This window comes from Manis pentadactyla, chromosome 1 (genome assembly GCF_030020395.1).
Source record: "Manis pentadactyla isolate mManPen7 chromosome 1, mManPen7.hap1, whole genome shotgun sequence".
Taxonomy (NCBI): domain Eukaryota; kingdom Metazoa; phylum Chordata; class Mammalia; order Pholidota; family Manidae; genus Manis; species Manis pentadactyla.
The window spans coordinates 170,972,110-170,993,849 of record NC_080019.1 but is presented as its reverse complement, the minus strand read 5'-3'; the positions used below and the strand labels follow the sequence as shown (position 1 = coordinate 170,993,849).

Sequence of the window (21,740 nt, the reverse complement as noted above, 5' to 3'; positions counted from 1 at the left end):
AGCCTGTGGGTTAACAACTGTCCTCAGAATCAGCCCTTGCCCAAGCTAAGTTGAATATGTTTACTGTCTTGACACATGAAAATGTTTTCATCTGCTTCACAGCATTAAAAGTTGCTAAAGTCGAATTTTCTAACTGCGTGGTTACGTGTAAGTTACCTTAGTAGAGTTAACTCCTTAAATATTTTTAAGGGAACTCTATTCTAAAGTTACTATCATAACTTGTTGCTATTGAAAGTTTAAAACAAAGTATGAGCATTTTGTAAATTCTGTAAGTGTAAACATTAAATGATAAGCAGTTGCCATTAACAAATTCATAAGTTGTTTTCTTTCCTACCTGTTGCTCCTAATTCCAATTACCCTTTCCTATGACTTGGGAATAGTTAAAATGCACTTTTCCCCCCTGCACCCTCTGCACCCCACTCCAGTCCCACGTATAAGTTTGTCCAGTCCATATTTGGCTATTTTCTGCATTACTATTTTACAGTTAGGTATTTCTGTATTTCTAGGAAAAGGAACAACTATAATTTACACTGATTTTTCATGCCTTTGCTCTTTATCATTCTTAGAATATGTCAGAGTTGATACATACATAGCGCATGGTAAAAACCACTGTGCCCTCTTGGGAATAGTCTCAGGGGGCTTTTGGAATTGTCCTTGAAGAATTGCTGATGTTACTCATTGTTGAGTGCTCGAGGTTTAATTCCCAAGATTGGGTTTTAATTTCCATTGAACTCAATTTTGGAGCGCTTTAGGTTTGAGAATACCTAAACAGTGCTCAAACAGGTGAGAAGAATATAAGTGAGTCCTGTAGAAATATATTAGCTGTTCAGTGAGTCCAGCAGTTGGGTGTTTTGGTTTTGTGATTTCAGATCTCACAGACCAGTGGAATACAGGCCTTTTGCATATGAAGATCAGGTGACAAGTTAACTGGCTACCAGCCTTCAAAGCGATACACCCTTTCATGGTGAGGTCCTGATTTTAACAGACTAAAGAAGTTTAAGACTAAAATTGGCTAAGTTTTACCATTTTAGGAAGGACTCTTTCTGCTTACCTGTCTAGTTAAGATGCCAGTATTTTATGATTACTACTAAGCTAAGAAAATACAAATATAGTTCATGTGTACACTGACCAGCTAATGAAAGACAGTTTGAGTTCATATGGAATGCTAGAGGAAAGAAAACCTTTGTGAGGGTTATAATTTGGTGGTTTGCGGGTGGGTGGGGGAGTAGTGTTTAATACTGGTCAGTGTGATTCCAGTTAACTATGTAGTTCGATCAGGAAGTTTTTGAGACCCCCAAATATCCAGCTACTCTTGCTGTTAATACAAATTTGACGAATTGGTATAGCAACAAAATCTAAGAAAAAAGCCTTTTTAAATGAATTATATTCATCTCAGTAGTGAAAGTTTTCTGAAGACTTTCTAACCAAATTGGACTTCCTAGAAAAAAGGCTAGACTTAATAATTAGGTAATTTTAGAAGCATTAAAAGATGAAACAGTTCCTATAAAGTGTCTAAAATTTATAAGTGAATTACAAATTATTCTGAATATTTTAGACTTAGTGGTAAGGAGAGATTTTTTAAAAGCATTTTGAATACAGAAATAGACCTTGATGGTCTCCACTTTATTCTCTGAAATAATCATGTTCTTCTGAAATGGATGTTTAAATTCATCAGGTCGTTCTAGACACTGTTCTAGACAACTTGGGATGTAACAGTGAACAAGAGAGAAAATTGCCTGCCCTTGTGGAGTTTACATTCCAATGTCACATACATTTTGTGTACTTCAGATTTGTAGAAGAGATTTTTGGATGAAACTTTAAAACCCTCTTGTTTTCTCATTTTAAGGATTGCGATTTGAAAGATCCTACAGAAATTTGAGGGGTAGGGAGGTGTTTACTAATTGCCAGTGATAAGAAAGAAAGAGCTTATTTTCATTTTTATCTGTACCCTTTAGTATTGTATGAAACGTTCTCCATACATTTCAGTAGGTCTTTTTAACAGATAGGGGGGTTATTTTTTTTCGTAATTTTAAGCATGCCTTTGAAATAAATAAAATGTTACTGATGTTAAAAAAAAATCCGTGTCTTGGAATTTACTGAAAAATTCCTATGGACCCTTTGTCTTGTTAGCAAGTTGTGGTAAAACAACTAGAACATCTTATTTTTTTTTTTAGTTAGAATTTGTTTTAGGAATATCTGAAGAATCAACTGTTAAATCTTTTTCAGGTATGGTTTTATCAAGAGAAGATAGAAATTTGTTGTAATTAATTTATAGGTAACATTAGAGAGAAAAAAAGAGAGAGGCTTGGGAAAAATGCTTTGTTATTTAAACCTTTCAAACTACAAAAGCATTTGATTGGCACTTCTCTGCCTTAATAGACCATTTGTAATGCAAAGGAACATTACGGAAGATTTTAGCATTACTTTTAATCTAATCACTTAGTCTGTAGGTGTAAAAATCCTAGGTTTCTAACAGCAGGAAACTAGGTACCTGGCTCAGGGAGTATATGATTTTAGTGCTGAGTTTGTTGGAGTGGGTGTCTTACCTTTCCAAAACCTGGTTCATAGTTCTCAAATAACAAGCTCCGATTTTCGTTATTTTTCTGTGTCACAGTAAGTGTTATTTTGTTAGCCAAATACAAGTTCCGAAGTAGGATAACTTTATACAAAATCCTCCTTTCATTGCCAGGCCTCTCATCCACTGCTGTGAAGAACTTGAATTTCCTTACCTACATTAGATCTCTATTTATGTTAATTTGTAGCTTAATCACCTCTTCCAGAAAGGGTACATATTAATGGACTTTAGGGAACACGGAGGTTGCTTCTGGCTATTTGTATACAGACCTGGCAGCATTTGAAAGCTATACGGGAAGATTTAGGAAAAGCAGAGACTGTAACGAATGAAATACATTCTTTTAGTTGAAATCTGTTCTAAAGAGCAGAGTGGAAAAATTGCCGATAGAATGTTAAAAACTAAGAACTTTTCCTAATTCTGGTAAGGATGGTTCATCAATGTGTGTTTATGTGCGTGTGAGTATGTATTTATATATGAGCAGTTTTTGAGTAAAGACATATTTCAGTACTGGATAAATAAATCCAGTTCTGCCTTGTGGTCTGTGGCATGGAAGACATTCAAAGTTCCCAGGTGATTTTGTTTAACTCAGTTCGTTACTTACCAAAACCCTGCTCCAAGCAACAGAGAAACACAAGCTAATTAAATTTTTGCAAATTTTGTAATAAATTTTGGATTAGAAGTTATTGAAAGATTTTTCTTAAAGCATGATTACCAAGCAGCTCATGAAATGAATGAAATCTAAAGTGAAGAGTTCTTAGAATCCTGGATTTGCATTAGACAGTTGGGAATTTCAAAAGGTATTCATAGGACAATAGATAAAATCTTGACATCTGTCAAATTTTTTTAGTAATAAAATAAGCATGACTAATTCTATTAATATTCATATTTAAGGTAAGTGTAAGTATGTGTACAGTGCATTTTAAGTCAAAATTTGGGGTGTTATTGGCTAGACACAGTCATTTCTTTGCCAGAGACACTAGGCTGTGTGAAGGCTAACCATCTGTCAAGTGATAGAGACAAAGAAAGGTTTAATATACTAGTCTAAAATTTCCACAAACTTGTTCTGAATTTATTGTCATTTTGTTTTGGCCTTCATACTCTGTGTTGAATGTGTACTGGGTCAGTCACCCCACTTTGTTTCATGAACAAACTATTCAAGGTCTAGATAAGGTTATTATCACAGCTGATGTGATCTAAAGGCAAGATAAAAAAATGTTTTGACTTTTACTTTCATGTAATGATAAAAAACTCTAATGGGCCACCCAATAGCAGTTATACAGATGACTCAGCCACCCTTACTTTCACCCACCCATTCTGAATTTGGGGTGTTTTAATTCTTTTGCTTTTATATTCAAGCTTTGTATTTGAAACCCATTCCTGAGCTGTTTGGGGTTTGGGGGGGGAGAGTAGCAACAGGAATCCAGATTGCCTGTTTTAGGTACAATATGGTGTGATGTGAAATTGAAACAGCAGATTGGTGAGAAACTTTAGTTTCAAACAAATATAAACTAGTTTGTTTAGTGAAGTCATACACAAAACAGTCTCTGTTGACAGGGCAATGTTTTTTTTTCTGGTAATTTCTACATCATGAGGTCACTGTGGTTCTGTGGGCCAGCAGTCTATTTCCATCTTATCATATAAAAAAAAGAAGCCCTAATATTGCTGATTATAATGATATACTTAGATATGGCAGGCTGAGGAATTATTTATAGCAGTGCTAATTATATCAATAAAAATAGCAATATTAATACTGTGAGTGTCAAAATCCATTCTTGACAGTATGAGGTAAACAGAACTATAGTCAAACAAAGCAGCCAGCCTGTCTCTACTGTCAGCTCATGAATATGCACTTCAGGAAAAATATACACCCTATTTAGAGAATTGGGTGTACTGATTTAATCTCTTTTTCAATTACTTTTGACTTTTTAAGAGATGTTCTTTATTTCTAATTCACACAGTAGTAAAAAGGCTTGGATTTCTAGTTTTGCAATTCTGGCTACCCTTTTTTGACTGTCATTAGTAAGTTTCTAGAGACTTATTTGTTCACAGTTAAGTGCTTTACAAAAATCACCAGAAATTCATTTATGCGTACCCCCATTTTTAGGACAGAGATCACCATTGCAAAGGAAACTGGAGGGACGTCTAACAATTGATAAAGCAAAGTAATCAGAAACCACTCCTACCATACATAAAACTAGTAAATCTCTGGCTCCTTCAGATATTAAAAAATATCCTTTCCCATGGTTTTTATTTAAGGAAAAGCATAAATTTTGTCTCAGCTTTCATTACTTTTAGTCAGTTTTTACAATTTTATGTTAAACTTATTTTCCTAGGAATATAAAATCAAGTAAGTAGTCATTAAATACAAAGGTTTCTTAACTTGGGGCAACATCTAACTTTTCAATACCTCATATATTAGTGTTAACTCATTTATTGTACATTGTCAAAAATCTCAGGTACAGAGTTAGGAAAGAATGTTTTAGGTCTAGTGATGCCACTAACTAGTTGTATGATCTTGGGCATGTCACATAATCTGTGTAGATCTCTGTTTTAGCATCTTCAGAGTCTCTTTTAGCTCTAATAGTATGAGTATGTTTTCTTCAATAATTGAATTTTATTTTAGTTTCAGGTAATATGGCTGGAAGTGATGTGTTGGGCACCAGGAAAGAGTATATATATATGCAAAGTGTCTGACTTTGCTTTTTACTTTTAGTGCTTGATAAAAATTTCATTTTAATGATACTTGCTTTGCTTTCAAACAGAGCATAGTAGTGTAAATGTAGACATAATATTAAGTTCTTATAATCTTTCATAGTTGGCAACTATAGTAAATGTATTAGTTAACACAGATTTTTCACCAGCTCTTCATTCTTGAAGATACATTAGTAGTAAAATTTATAAACATTATTCTTTCCATTTTATTCTGCATAAAATTGTTTAACTGCAGAAGGCAGATAATAACAATGAATCAACTCAGTCATTTTTTAATTCTATAAAACACATAGATAAATGTACTTCTTCAAAGAAAAAGATAAACTTGGTTTTTGTGCCTCTCTTAAGCAAAAAATAAATGTACTTTGTGTAATCAGGAGCCATCTCCATATACATCTTATAAATTTGGTAATTCTTAACTAGTTTGTTTGATTTTTGATCCTACATTATACCCGCTCAGGGATAAATTTACACAGGAGAAATGATTAGGTAGACAAAGAAAGTTGACTCTCTTGATGAAGAATAATGGAAAGATTCTGTGTTAGGAAAAACATTGCAACTACAGTTAACCCTTGAACAATGCAGGGGATGCAGGGGCTAGAGGTGCAAACCCCCATGCAGTTGAAAATCCATGTATAACTTTTGAGTCCCCCCAAACTTAAGTAATAGCCTACTGTTGAGCAGAAGCCTTACTAATAAACAGTTGATTAACACATGCTTATATGTATCCTTACAATAAAGTAGGCTAGGGAAAAGAAAATCTTTTTTTCAAATTGTTGCACATCTCCAAAATATTTCTAATATGTTTATTCAAATCCATGTATTAATGGACATGTGCAGTTCAAACTTGTGTTGCTCAAAGGTCATTTGTAGTGTGTTGTCATATATAGAAACAACTACACAATTCATGTGTACCTACTTGCAGATATTTATTTAATGATAACCTCAAAGTTTTCATCTAAAATTTCATTCTCTGTTTCTGTTTAATTGATTCAACTTCCTTTTGCTGGTATGAATGGTACTAAGAGGTATAAAAACATCAACACTTTACATATTCACAAATGGAAACAGCAATCTGGGGACAGCTATACAATGCCTAGATCCTCCTCCTCCCTATACTCACTTACAGCTCCAGATGTTCCAGGTACTGATCATAATATCTTATAAATTACCTCATAGACAGAATATACAGCAAACTCTTCAGTATATTAGGTAATACTAAGCTCTTCTGGCCTACCAAATGTCTAGTTCATAGGGAGAAATGGCAAAATTTTTGGATCAACCAAAAAGGTGTCAAAGATGGTATGAGAGCTTCAATAAAGGAAAATTCTAAGGGATATCTGGAAGGAAGCTAGTTTTAGATTATTAGCTAACTGAAACCTAGTACATGTATTGAGGAATTAATGTAGACTCTTTTCTAAAGGCATTGGTGCCAAAAAAGGTGCAAAACTATTGGAAGCATAGTGAAAATAAAATACATTTCTGTACTTGTAGTAAGCAATGATAACTGAACAATTTCAATAGCAAACTTTTATTGAGAGCTTACTGTGTACCAGACCTTGTTTATATCTGCATTTTCTCAGTTAATTCCATAATCCTTTGAGATAGGTACTATTGTTATGCCGTTTTTCAAGATAAAGTAAAGCGCAGAAAGGTTAAGTAACTTGCTCAAAGAGATACAGCTAGCAGGTAACAGCTGGGGGTTTAAACTCAAAGCCAACTCCAGAGAACCTAAGCACTTATTCACCATGCTGTCATGCCTCTGTTCTGGGACATAGAAAGGCATAGTGGATTTGGAGAAGGTGTCAGAGAGGGGCACAAGGTGAAAGAGCTATAAGTTGGAAGAGTGGTTGCTATTGTAAAGCCTGTTTTTAAAATTTAACTCCTCAGTCTACAATTACACATGCTAAGAGAGCATTTGTCTAACAGCTTTACAGTGGATGGAATGGGTGGCTGCCTGATTTGGTTCAGTGAAAACAGTAGAGCTGGGCAACATGTTAAAGCAGGCCAAGGAAATCAGAGTAGGAGCAGGTTAAAGGAAGTGTTAGACAGTGGGCATACCAGGAAAGGTAAGAGTCAAAGAGAACTAAACTAAGCCCTAAATTAAGTAAGTTGAGTAACGGGGAATTAGGGATCACACAGAAAAAAGAAAGGGTGAGGCTGAACAGAAATAGTATATTCAAAACTGCAGCAGATCTAGTGACTTCGGAAGGCCCTTGCATTTATTGTGTGTGCCCTTATACTTGTTTCAAAAAACCAACAGCTGACTTAATAGGGGCCACCTAAAATTTGGGGTACAGAGACCGCTCTGGTTTTGGCATAAAAAATGTGATCGTCAGTACTTAGGAAGTTTATTTAGGTGCATTATAGAGAAATGCAATTTAGCACAAAAATCTATGTGGTAAATTCGAGAATAGTTGTTATTTATAAATACCTACTATGTGCTGTGCAATTCTGAAATCACTATTTCTGGAGGCATTTTCAAGTTGCTGTCTGCTGTCCAATTTTCAAATACAAAAAACCACCTGTTAGGTTTTCTGAGGATTGGATGGGTGAAGTACATTATAACTTAATTTTATTTCATTTCATTATGTAATTTAATCTTTGATCTCCTTCCCACTTACCTGGAGTTTTAAACCAGGATCCACCAGGCTTAAGGTAGAATAGAGTTTAGGCTTTTCTTATATAACAGTAACTTTTCCTTAATTTGTCACTATACTGAGAGAAAGGTTCGTTTTTATTTGATAGGATAAATGCATTTCCATCAGAATAATTGGCTAAAATGATCATCCCAGATGAAGTCAGTGTATGTGAGTTTGGATTATATATATATATATAGTTATATATGTAGCTTAGCTGGCATGAGTTAATGAAAAGTGAATTGTGATAGAAACTTTTAAAGTGAACTTTGGTTATTTCAAATAATTTTAATCACATCAAGTGCAAACAGATAAGTATGCTATATATATATATATGTATAATATACTCATACCCTTTGTCTAGAAGGTACTAGAGATTTCAAAAGTCTTTAAGACATAATTTTCATTGTTGCACTATAAGTTGAGTCATCTGAATGGAGTCAAAGGATAATGAGAGTGCTATACCACCACTTATGTGTCTTGTGTTTTCCTTTTGACACTATCTGATATTTTCTTCTGACCCTTATTTTTAGTGCATTAGGAAATACAGTACAGTAATCATTTTGTATATTTCAAATACATGTATTTCTAAGAAAAATTAAGGTATTAAGGTAGAAAGATGATCAACATTCAGTTGAGGCATGACACCTTTCCCCTTCAGGTTCATTGTCATTGATACTTTCTGTTCTCATTTTTTGACATCTTTTGGTACTTAGTCCTTTTAACAGTATGTTTATTGCATCTCATTTTCCTTTATATATTTGACCCTTAGAGAAATACCTTTGAAAACTCATGCTCTCGATAATCTATCTTGTTCTAGTAAACTGTTGAGAACAAGGCAATACTCTGTTGAAGGGATGATTTGAGCTAAAAAAGTATGGAAAAAAATTAACAGGATTCCTTTCTGACTCAGATATTCTATGTTATCATCACAACATTTGTTATAAAGTGAATTGCCAAAGTGTATAAAAGCCAAAAAATAAATGGTGGTTGTTTTTCTGTTATTTCATGTTATGCATACCTCTCTTTCTATTATTTGTGTAATGCTTAGTTTGATTATGCAAAAATGGGTGCATCCATTGTAAAGTAAATTTAATTAAGTTTGGTGTGTTATATGCAGTTTAACTCATGACTCAATTCTTTGACATTTGTCACTCAGGAAAGGTAGCATTTAGAGTTATATTACACTGAGCTGCAGTTACTTAAGGGCAAGTACCATGTTTTTTAATCTTTATAGCCTTGGTGTGTATTCTTAGCACAGTACCTGATACACTTAAATGGATTCAATGTTGATCAGGCTCTTTCGTAGCTGTCCTAGGAAGATGACTTTGATCCTTGCTTACCATGCTATCCATTCCCTTATTTTCTTTTGACTGGTTGGAATTTAGCATTGTTAAAGTTGTTTTTAGCTATTATGAGCTTTCTGTGTACTTTCTAAGACCCAACCATTTTTACACATGCTCTTGATTTTTTATCCTTTTAGATGCTTAATGAAATTCTGTCATGGCAGAAGTTTCAATAAAAAATTATATTTACCATAATTCAGAAAAGAAATATATCAGATATCGTCCGTCAATGGTAAAGCAAATCTGCTACAATCAATTCAGGATATTGTGTTGAGTAGAGTACACAGAATTACATTACCTAGTGATTCAAGGATGAAACCTAAATTTCATATCCTATATGATTCCTATCTGTATAGTAGGGCAAGCAGCTCATAGCATTTTTGGCACTTAATAGATTGCAATTGAGATTTTGAACATTTTATATGTGCTTCCTAATTCTTAAAAAAGATGAAATATCACACAATTAAAAAACAGTTTTATCTTATTTTACCTTGTTATTTTAACTTGTTTAGAAGTCTAGTCCACTGAAACTTTAATATTAGGTGATATTATATCCTTAGTTCTAGAAAGCAAATGAAGTAATTGGGCTGTGAATAACTTGGAGGATAATGTCATGTAAACCATTCTGTTGGATGCAACTTTAACTCCTATAAAGTAAATGACATGCTTTTTCATATTTATAAGACTTGCTAGTTAGACATTGGGCAACTTACATGATTGGCCAAAGTCGTAATTTGTGTTTCTACTAACTGAAACTAAAGCAAACTGATTTGGAGTTGTTTCCAAAACAAAAGATAATTATGTCCTGGAATAATTAAAACTGGGATTGCATTAAAGCTTACTTCAAATGATTAATAGCTATAGCGTATTTTGGGATCTGTATCTAAGAGCATAAAGAGAATATATTGTCATTTTTATATATTCAAGAATATGCTGTCTGAAGAAAGTATTGATTCTTGAGAATAATAATAAAGTTCCAGACACAGCCTGGACCTACGTCCCTCCCCTCCCCAAAATGTTTTTACAGTTGAGGACTCTGAAAATAGGGTGATATATGTATGGCTGTCCTCTCCTTTACCTCCCGTTCCTGACTGCCTTTCTGAGTCAGATTGCTGCTACGGTCTGTGAACAACTGCCATGATACCTTGGGCAGAGAAACACTGCTTTGAAAGTTTTCTACCATCAGTTGGGCAAGCAACTAAAGAACAGTACTGGTGTTCAAGGATGGATATCAGAAAACAGTCAACATGGGCAAGGAGAGTTTGGCCTTCAGAGTTCTGTGAACTGCTATGGGAGGAGATTAATATTTGCACATTTTGGGTATCCAGGTCTCCCCAGCTAGCTAAAAAGTCAAAGTAGCTGTATGTGCTGGCTGAGTTTTCTCTGTTTCTGAAGCTAAAAATAAATAGGACACCAGAGATCTTCCTCCTCTTGACTTGGCAGGAAACTGATGGACTGTCTACATTTGCTTTCCACTAAATGTAATACTTCTGCCATTTAGGATCCTCAGCATCCATACCTGAGCTCCAGTGGAGTTATCAATGAAAACAACAATCCATTTAAGGGGATCCAGCTAATGAGGGAGGGAGGAAGATCAGGTAGGAAAATCAGAGTGCACACTGCAAGCAACTAAGACTGTTGATAAAAATAAATGGAAACTAAATTTGAGAAAGAAAATTAAGAGCATGTAAGGAAATGTAAATACAGAACAAAACAATTTCAGATACTAAGCAAAACATATCTTGATTGAAAACTCAGTGGAACATTGAAAGAGAACACGGTCACTATTGAAACATGAATCAGTGACCAAGAGACCAAGTACAAGAACTATATCAAAGCACGTAGAACAAAAATAAAACATGAAAATCTTGAATAAAAAGGATGCGTCTTGGAGGATAGATTAGAAGTCAAATCATGTGAAGAATAATGAGAATTACAGAGGGAGAAATAAAAACAGATGGAGGAGAGGTATAATTAAATAAGAGAAGAGTTCTCTGAGATTAAGAAATATCAGAACCTGTGGATTGAAAGCATTTATTGATTTATGGTCTTGGTTGAAAGAAAAGACACAGGTATAACCTGATGAAAGTTCTGAACTCTAAAAATAAACATCTTTTGAGCTCCCAAATAGAAAGGACAAATTTCTATAAAGGGGGAAAAAATACCAAAGTGTCATAGAACTTTCTATCTGCAGTTTAAGAGGCTACAAGATAGTGGAATAACGTCTACAGACTGCAAAAGGAAAATAACTGAACTCAAGAATCTCAAGGCCCAGAAAGTTATTATTTGCTAGTCAAGGTGAAAGAAGTACATTTAGGAGTAACCAAGAGCTCAGAACTTATTATACCCCATCTGAGAAAATGCATGATAATAGATGATAAGCAAACAACAAATGAGCCAAAGATTGAAAAATGAAGATGATGAAGAGGAAGGGAAATAGTGGTGAATAGTGAGCATTTATATATATATTTGTGTGGGGATGTGAATAATAATACATAAAGATAGGTGGCTAATAAATATAAAATAGATGATTTCAGACTTTTGAAATAAAAGGATCATATTTCTGTAAAGTAAGTTTTAAAGCACTAAAATGTCTCTAAAACTTAGTGGAGGGGGTGGGCAAGAGGAGTGTAAAAGGAAAATGAGTGATGGGAGATGAGAAAAAACGGAGAAAAAGAAGAGAGAGGAAAGTGAATGTATCCAAAGGTCTAATTTATTTAGGAGAAAGGGAAGGGGAGTGGGTGTACAACATCTTGGTGGGGGAAGAAGTGTTCCTTAGAGTAGGGAAAGTTAATGCAATGGAACATCATGTAGAACTTCCTATTAGCAAGGAGAAAATAGAAAGCAGAGACACTTGATCATATAAAAAATGGGAAAAAGGGAAGGAAATGATAATGTGATATAAGAAATACAAGTAATTGAAAGGTATGAAATTAAGCACACCAATTATTATGTTCAATGTATAGGGCTAGATTTTCCCATTAAAAGGTAGATGTCAGATTGAATTTAAAAACATAAATTACTCAAATTGTAAGAGGAACACCAATGACAGTTACAAAGAAAGGTTGTTTGTAAAACGGTGAACGTAAAAGACATCAGGCAATTGCAAAATATAAAAACATGAGTGACTACACTGATATCAAAAGGGGTACTGTAATGATAGGAGGCACAATTTATGAAGAAAATAACCACATAAATCCATACATATTTATAGTATGATAAATTTATAGTAGATAAATTTATAGTATGATTATTTATAGTAGATAAAACACATAAAGCAAAAACTATTGGAAATGTCCAGACAGCACTGTTAAACACACACAATGACTAAGAGAAATGAAATAATATAATTCATAAGCAATATATATGTAGATCTGACATTCTTTGTATATATTCTCTGTGCTTGTCCACAAACAAAACTTTAAATTTTGGAAAGTAGAAATTTTACAAGCACATGATCTGATTATAGGCTAGTATAATTAGGATTTTAAGAGTTTTTCTAAAAGGTGATGAGATATTATTAACTACTTGGAAATTAAAGAAAATCCTAGGTAACCTTTGGATAAAGAGGAAGTCACTTAGAAAACAATGAAAGGAGAATATTTTATGGAAAATAGCTAAAAGGGGTTGTCAGAGGAAAGTTGATAACCTTAAATACCTTCTTTATTAGGAAAGATGGGAAATAAAGGGTAATCTATCTTTAAGAAATTAAGGACTAATACGAGACAGACGAAGGAGTTAATTTTTAAAAAGATGGAAGCAATGAAATGAGAAACAAAATATAATAAAAAGTTAATCTAAAAGCTGGCTATTTGGAAAGACCCATACAGTACATAAATTACTTGTGAAGATGAAAAAGCAAAAAGAAAATGAGCCCAGCAATTCCGCTCTGACATGGAATAGAGTTGAAAGCATATCACACAAAACTGTACACAAATGTTCATAGCGCTATTATTCATAATAACCAGTAAATGGAAGCAACTGAAGTGTCCATCAACTGAGAAATGGATAAATAAAAAGGTGCTATGTGCATACAATACAACATTATTCGGCCATAAAAAGAAAAGAAGTACTGACATATACTACAACATGAATCTTGAAATGTTTTGCTAAGTGAAAGAAGCCAGACACAAAAGGCCACACAGTGTTTGATTCCATTTATATGAAATGCCTGAAATAGACAAATTCAGAGACAGAAAGTAGATTAGTGGTTGTCAGGGACTGGTGGAAGGGAATGTGGGAAGTGACTGCTTAATGGGTATAGGATTTCCTTTCGAGGTGAATGAAATGTTCTGGAACTCTATAGTTGGTGTCTATACAACCTTGTGAATATACTAAAAGCATCTTAATTATACACATCAATGTGGTTAAAATGGTGAAGTTCATGTTTAATGAATTTTATCTCAATAAGAGTTTATAGAAAAGAGAATGAGCAAAAATAGAAACCAGGAATGGAAAAGACAAAGCTTGAGGATGAAATGAATTTTAAAAGAAATCTAAATGCAATTGTCTGTGAAATGCATTTGAAACCTGTGAAAAGTGAAACGTCTTTTAGCCAAATGCAAATTATAAAAATTGACCTAAGATGAAGTAGAAAACAGATACTTTTAGCAGAGGAGATTGGAAAATTGACTAAATGTCACTTGAAGGATGGATAATTTTGATATAAGTTAAATTATTCTAAGCCATTGAAAAGTACTGAAATTTCTCTTAATTTCATTTAATATCTAAGTCTGACAACGATTGTACAGAATAAATTATAGTCTACTTTCACTTATGAAATAAATATAGAATTTCTGTATAAAATAATAGCAAATAATAATTGGATCAAGAGCATAATATACTAGTACCTAGAAATTTTTTTTTTTAATAGGAATTCAAGCATGATTCAACAACAGGAAATATATCAACATAGTTAATTACATCACCATGTTAAGAAAAATCATACATTCATCTTCAGTAGAATTGGCTAAATATAATAAAGCATTTTCATGCACAGTGAACAGAAAATATAATCTGGACTGGTTAAATCCTAAAAATATTTCAGTTAACATCAGAAACAAGACAAGGAACCATTAACATTAACTAGAAGCTGTAGCAAATGATATAACACTAACATTTGTAAACAAGGGCTTAATGATATCTGACCGAAAAAGAATTTTAGAACTCTTAATTTAAAAGTCTAGAAAAATTAGTAAGATGAAATTTTTGAAGTTGTATAGAAGATAATTAGATGAAAATCAGTAGCTTTTCTCTGGAAGTAATAGGCATCTAGGAAACTTTTTCCCAACAGGAAATTTTTTTATTTCCCATAGAAACACAAATTGCAAAATGCTTATTAATGAAATTACTGAGAGTGATATAGCACATATATGAAAAAAGGTAATATTTAAGAACAACATGAGATCTGATTAAAGGTAGAATTTGTGTGGGAAGGCAATAGCAAAAACTTAATTTTTCCAGTTATATTTTATATATTGTATATGTTATATATATATATATTTACTGCAATTCCAATTAGATTATCGATAGGGTTTTTTGTTGTTGTTAAAAATGTTATTTTAAAATTATATTGAATATTAAGTGCTAGCAAAAGCCAAGAAAATACAGAAAGGAACAGTTAGGCATTTGCATTACACATACTAGAACATACTACAAAAACAGCTAATCAAACAATATGGTAATAGCATAGGAATAGACAAATAGATCCATTGAATAGATTAGAGAATTCTAAAACATGACAATTTAGTTGGAAAATGATAGAACATTTAATTAGTGGGATTGGCATAACAGTTATTTTTGGAAAAATAATGAAGGTATATTCTCATTTTGCACATTATACAAAACTATAAGATGATAAACTTAAATGAAAACATAGAAAACCTGCCAAAAAATTGAGGAGATTTTTTTTTAACAAGCAGAAAGTTTAAAATAAGAGGTCACATAGTTGATTACCTAAAAATCAATCTGGTAACATCTGTTAAAAATTGCAATTCATAATATCCTTTGACTTAATCTCTTCTTGGGAATATATCCCAAAGGAATGTAAGTATCACTATTTTAGGACATATGTATTTATTGGTTTCAAACTTGTTACACATTGTAATGGTAAATTGGAAGAAAAAGTAATTCCATTAATAAGGTAATGCTAATAAATAATGAAAATTCATGCTGTGGATTAAAATTTAGTTATCAAAGTATGTGAATTAAAGCTTTCTCAGGTGATCTAGAAGAACTTCCAGAAATTGTTGAGTGAGAAGAGAAAGTTATAGAAAAGTGAGTATAATACGAAATTTTTGTAAAGTAATGACAAAAATCCCTAAATCTGTAATATATGTTTATGTTTATATCTGCTTTACGATATAGTTACTTGCAAAGGGAGATGAATATGGAAGGATGCATATACTAAATTGTTAAAATGGATTACTTTGGATGGGAGGAAATGTAGAGAAAGAGAAGCAGAGAGCCAAGCAGTAACAGTAAAAGACAAATTGCACTAAAAACATGTTTAAAATTCTACTTACACTTTTTAATAAAATTAAGTGCATTTTGGATATATATGTATGAAGAAACCAAATTTAAAATTTTTTAAATATTATGGCTACTTTTAGGAGTAATTTCACATTTCTGAATATTGGCACCCAGGAAATGTTTTTCCTTTACATGTGCATTTTCTTTAATTTTGTGCCACATGTACCAGAATTTTCTACATATTCTAAAAAAAGTCTTAATATAATTTTCTAGCATTTCAGGCCAAACAGACTTACCTACAAATGGTTTATAGTTTGAGATCAAATCAAAGTGTTTGGATCATACTTGTATCAGGACTGACATGAAACTGATATCCATTGGTATAACATAGGTGGTATGTTGACTTTGTTTCGTGTTTATTTTCTTTGGTTGGTACTTTCTAATGTCAGTTGTTAAATTATAATAACAATTATGCATAAATCAAAGTCTAACACAGAGAAGTTGCTTAAAAATACTTGCTGATTTGATGTACTGTATTTTAGCTACAATAATGATTTTAATAAGGTAATGAAATGCAAAAATGAAAGCATTTAAGAGTATTTAAGAATCAACTCACAAGTCAGCATATAAATTTAGGCAGATCACTTCTGTGCCTCAGAATCTTAATCTTTAAAATGGTATATTTTCCTCATTTCTTTCACAGTCTTTGTGAGGGTCGAGGAAAGTAATAAATGCTTAAATGCTTTGAAAAACTGCATCGTTCAAAGAATGATGATGATGAAAATCTGAAGGCAGTTATATTTTACACTTAATCGACATATTTTATTTTGTATATATTTCAAGTTCCATGTTTAATGTTAACCTCTTGACATATCAATAATAGAACATATTTGATGAAGCTATCAAAGCCTCACACAGAGAAAACAGTGGGATTCATGGAAGGCGTGAATCCATTTAATTGCTTAAAGTCCAAGATGAGTCTCCAGAATCTCTTTGTTTATTTTCCTGGTCAGTCTGGGAAGTTCTTTATTCAGGTATTTCTCCTGATGACTTCTTGCTCTAGGATAAAGATATTAGTATTTTGTGGAAAGTCTGGGTCTTTATCGCATTTGGACAGGGTGACAATATTGCATTGTGTTTTGACTTAATAAGTGGTCTTGGACAGCCAAGCACAGCTGGGTAATCTATTGTTGTATTTCATTACAAATAATTTCCTAACTTATAGGTGCAGTTAACAGTGACTATAGCATGAATATTTTAAATATTAAAATCTTACCATCTTTTAGTAACAAGACACCAAATTTGCAATTGTCTTATTTTTTAGGGGTATGCAGCTATCTGGAACCTATGTTATGATTTGTTGGTTAAAAACAACACTACGAAAGAGTAAAAACATTTACATTCTTTTACTACAGAAACATAAGTATTATGAGTCTGTACTGTACTATACTATTAGAGTTACCTGATTCTGGTTTAGAGAAAATGGAATGGATGAACATGTTTCTTTAATTCTAAATAAATTATTACACCCGACACTTTCCAAGAATACATCTTCATTAAATGATTTTCTCGTCCCAATAATTTGGCTTTTACTTTCTCCATAAATATTCTTGCCATTGCACTAGTCTAATTTCCTTCAGTTTCTTCTCTGCTATTCTTCCAGTAGTAGAGACAATGTTATAAGAAAGCTGAAAACATAGATCTTAAAAAAGATAGCAACCTTTCTTTGCATTCTTTTAAATGGACCTTATGCCAGGCTAGTAGTAAAAATTACCTAAATGATTCTTTTGGAGATAATATATTTCACTTAATGAAGTCATTCTAAATAAGACATACTTGCATTTTTTATTTGCATATTGATTATTAAATATGAAATTAATAGTTGTGTATATATCTTTTTAATATATCTCTTCTTAGAAGTACTCTTGCTTAGTAGTACTATGTTATTAGAACAGAAGGACTTTTTAGAATACGCTGTGTCCATTCTTAGATGTACATGTCATTGCCACTCTTCTTTTAATTCTGTGCTTTGTATGCCTCCTTTCAAGAAAATTCCTAACCACCAATGATTGCTCCCCTAAATACATGTTGCATTTTAATAACAAGGAAATCTTTGAGTAATATGTTTATTCAAATCCTCAAGAAATCAAAGTAATCTTCCCTTACTTCTTCAGTCTTTTTCTTTATCTTGGGAAAGAAGTCTTTTTCACTTTGGGGTAAACCCTGAACCCCAGTATCTTTCATCAATACCTTTTTCTTTACTTTGGGATGGAGTAACACCAAATCATTATTTCTTAACACTGTAATCAGCTTTCCAAAATATGGCATCTATTATCCCATTCAGTGGTCAAGTCAATTTACTTAGTTTATTCTTCTAAGTCTCTGAATTTTTTGAGTCGCTGAAGCTCAGTCTTAAAACCATATTTTTAATTTTTTCGGTTTGGTTTTTTTTTTAAAATAAACTAAGTTTTAAGTTTATGCAATAAAAATTCTTGCTTTTTTAATCTTTACATTTTGAAGCTTTATAATTTTGTTGTCTTGAATAGTGTAAGTCTTTTTAGCATCTCTTGGACTTCCTGTTTGGAAATCAGTGCATAGTACAGGTTATGCTCTGTGAAAACAGCTGCATCCATATCACCTGGGAGCTTAAAATGCAGACTCAAACCCCATTCCAGGCCTAATGAATGATCATCTTCAATTTAATAAGATCTCAAGTCATTTACATGTATGAAACTAAAGTTTGAGAAGTACTGCTAAACATCTGCCATTATTTAAAATTGGACTTCAGGTCCAATGTTACTTTATAACTAACAGAATTGGTTAGTTATGACATGGCTCATAGTCATTGTTCCATTTATTATCCTCTTTTGTTTCATTTTTTACTCACTCATTTTTTTAAATCTGTTTTTTAAACTGTTATTTTTAATCAAAATACTTATGAGCCCAAGACCCAACCAAAGAATTAGAACATAAACAGTAATTTACATCCATCTATGGACTCTTCTGCTACTCACATCAGCACTCCCCCAAACAGGTAACCACCATTCTGAATTGTGTTAATTGTTCCATTGTTTTTTCCAAAACAGTTTATATAGCTATACCACTTATAAATGTGTGACTAAATAATATATTGATACAATACTCTTTATCTCCTAGAATTTGCTTTTTTCCCCTCAACATTGTTATTAAGATTCACCCATGTTGTTAAAAGTAACTGTAATTTATACAGTTCATTTTCAGTTTGTATAATATTTATGGAGTACCACAGTATTGTAATCCTTTCTGCTGTAAATGGGCATTGGAGGCACTGCTTTTTTGCTAATATGAATAGAACTGGTATAAACATTCTTGCATATGTCTCTGTGATGTTTGCAAGACATTCCCTTGAGTATATACTGAGATTCGAATTGCTGGATCATAGGATATGTATAGACTCTGCAAGGGATTGTCAAATTATTTTTCCAAACTGTATTACCTGTTTATACTCTCATCTGTAATGTATAAGACATCTCTGTTGATCCATATTCTCTTTAACATATGGTATTATCAGATTTATTAATTTTTGTTACCTGAATGGATAAAAAAATGATATCTTATTGTAGTCTTGATTTGCTTCTTCTTGTTTACCAGTGAAGCTGTGAGCATGTATATGTGTTTTTTTAAAAATAGTTGTTTGTGCCTTTTGTTAATTTTCTTCTTTTAATTTTTTCAGTGGGTCCTTTCTATTGATTTGTATGAGTTCTTTATATATTCTAGATACTAATTCTATTTCTTCTGACTAGCAGCTTGTCTTTTCACTTTAGTGTATTCTAATGAACAGAAAAATTTAATTTTTATGTGTTTATACTCATCATTTTCCTTTTTGGTTAGTGGTTTTTATACCCTCTAATAAGTCCTACTCTGGAGTTGATTTTTACATATTATGAAGAGCTTAAAGTTGTAGTTTTCTAATGTTCTTGTCTTTCCTCAGTGATTTGCGCTGGTACATCTTGTATAACAAAGGTCCATGTAAGCGACTGTCTGTTTATAGTCTCTTTTCTGTGATCGTGGTTGATTTGACTACCCCTATGCTAATAACATATTTTCTCAATTATTAGAGCTTCATAATAAGTCCTATTGTGTGGTTGGGAGAGTCCCTACCTTTTCTTTAAATGTCAGCCTTTTTTCCTCCCTCAGCTAAATTTTAATTTAAAAACTATATATTTCATTCTTTATTTATATGTGTAACCTAGTTATCAATATATAATTTTTAAATAACTTCAAGCTTATCCAGAGCTTTTCTTATAGTAACTACTTATTTTGGTTTCCAGTTTTCCAACCTGTGAAATATAAAAGCAAAAAACTAACAAAATATAATGTCAGTCTTATAATATTCAAACTAATTCAATTTGAATATTACTCCAAATTCAGTGATTTAGAATTCTAAGTTGATATGATAATTTCTTAATTTAACAAGATAAAAACATTTACTATTCACTTTAATTACCATAAACATTTTTTATAATCTAAAGATAAATAACCCTATGAAATCACATCCATTCAGGGATTATTATCACTTCTAGCTAACTCTTTACTATCACTAAATGCCAAACAGTGTTTAAGCACTTAATGTTTTTTAAACTCATTTGTTCCTTACAACTCCATGAGGTAGTTAATATTATCCTCATTTTACAGATGAGGAAAACAAAGACTGAGAAAGGTTAGGTAGCTTGATACTTGCTTATTAGGAGTTTCAAGATGAGAAGTCCAGGTAGTGCTAAGAAGTATTTTCTTGTGAAAACGTCACTGAGTTATTATTCTTCAACAGAACTAATTTTATGATGATTAGGTACCTCTGCCTTACCTCAGTTCTGCCTCAGTGCCATATATTTCTATTCAGGAGAACCTATTTAAACATTAACACCAAAGCCAATCTTGATGTTAGAAGAATAGAAGATACAAAATACAAAACCTTGAGAAAGTATGTAAAATTGCCTTGGAAATGAGGGACTTGAATTACTGATTGTATATATGGCATGGAGTCAGGTCTCATCATACTTAGCTTTGGCTGGTGGAACCTTTCTTACTCATTTGCCTTCTTCCCTTCTTAGATGTCCAGAGCTTGTATAGTGGTGCATTTGTCAGAGGATTGTTAAGTATTCTGCTTAATGTTTCTAACAGAAACAGTTTTGACAATTTAATCTGCCGCCTTTCTTAATCCTTTGTGTTTCTAGAATGCTTCTTTAGTTTCCTAGTCTGTCTCTATTCTTATTTTTATTTTATTTTTAAAATAAAAATGCATGATCAGATAGGTAAGTTATATTTTATTAATAAGTCATATAGTAAAACATTCAATTATTAATCTGCTATTGTAGGTACTGTTTTTTAAATTATATGAAGGGCAGATGTTAAGGAGAAAGAAGTTTCTGTGGGATGGAATGAAAGTAGTTGCCTACAAAAATATTAAGGGATGGTGATAAAGACCTGATATACAAGACTCCTGATATTTCTACTGTGTGCTGACCAAATGTCTTAGGGGGATATAGATTTAAGAAAATAGAGGTAATAACCTCTATTGACTTGGAGTGGATGCAATAGGAAGAGGTGTATGACAGTGCTGCACACAAAACTAGTCTGTGATTGATGATCATTTAGAAAGGAGCAAGAGTTACAGCTTTAGGGAAAAGCATATGTATTTTTCACAATAATTGGAATTTGGGGATAAATTAGGAGGCCCTGACTTTTAAATTGATGCATTTTTGCCTCACAAGTATGTGTTTGATACTGGAAATAAAGTGTGTGAGAAAGCAGAATTTAGAGGGGTAAGTGGTAGTTAGAAAGTGGTCTATGTGAGTGTAGCCTTGTGGAAAGGTGTTTATCAGTAGGGGATAGACACTGAGGTGGTTAAAATGGGATATAACCTATAAAGGATAGAAATACATTAGAATATATAACAATTATAGGAATGTGTGGTCAGAAAGAATGAAGAATAAAATCAATGTGTGGATGGTCTTCATA

General features: G+C 32.5%; 1 protein-coding gene across 1 annotated transcript in view; it reads left to right on the top strand.

The window, feature by feature from the left end:
- The first annotated feature begins 267 nt into the window (after window positions 1-267).
- Window positions 268-21,740, top strand: part of ZBTB20 (zinc finger and BTB domain containing 20) — an 807,002-nt gene continuing 785,529 nt past the window's right edge. Inside the window, exon 1 of the mRNA XM_057502832.1 lies at window positions 268-964. The gene's annotated coding sequence lies outside the window, so the exon portion shown is untranslated. The remainder of the gene's footprint in view (window positions 965-21,740) is intronic.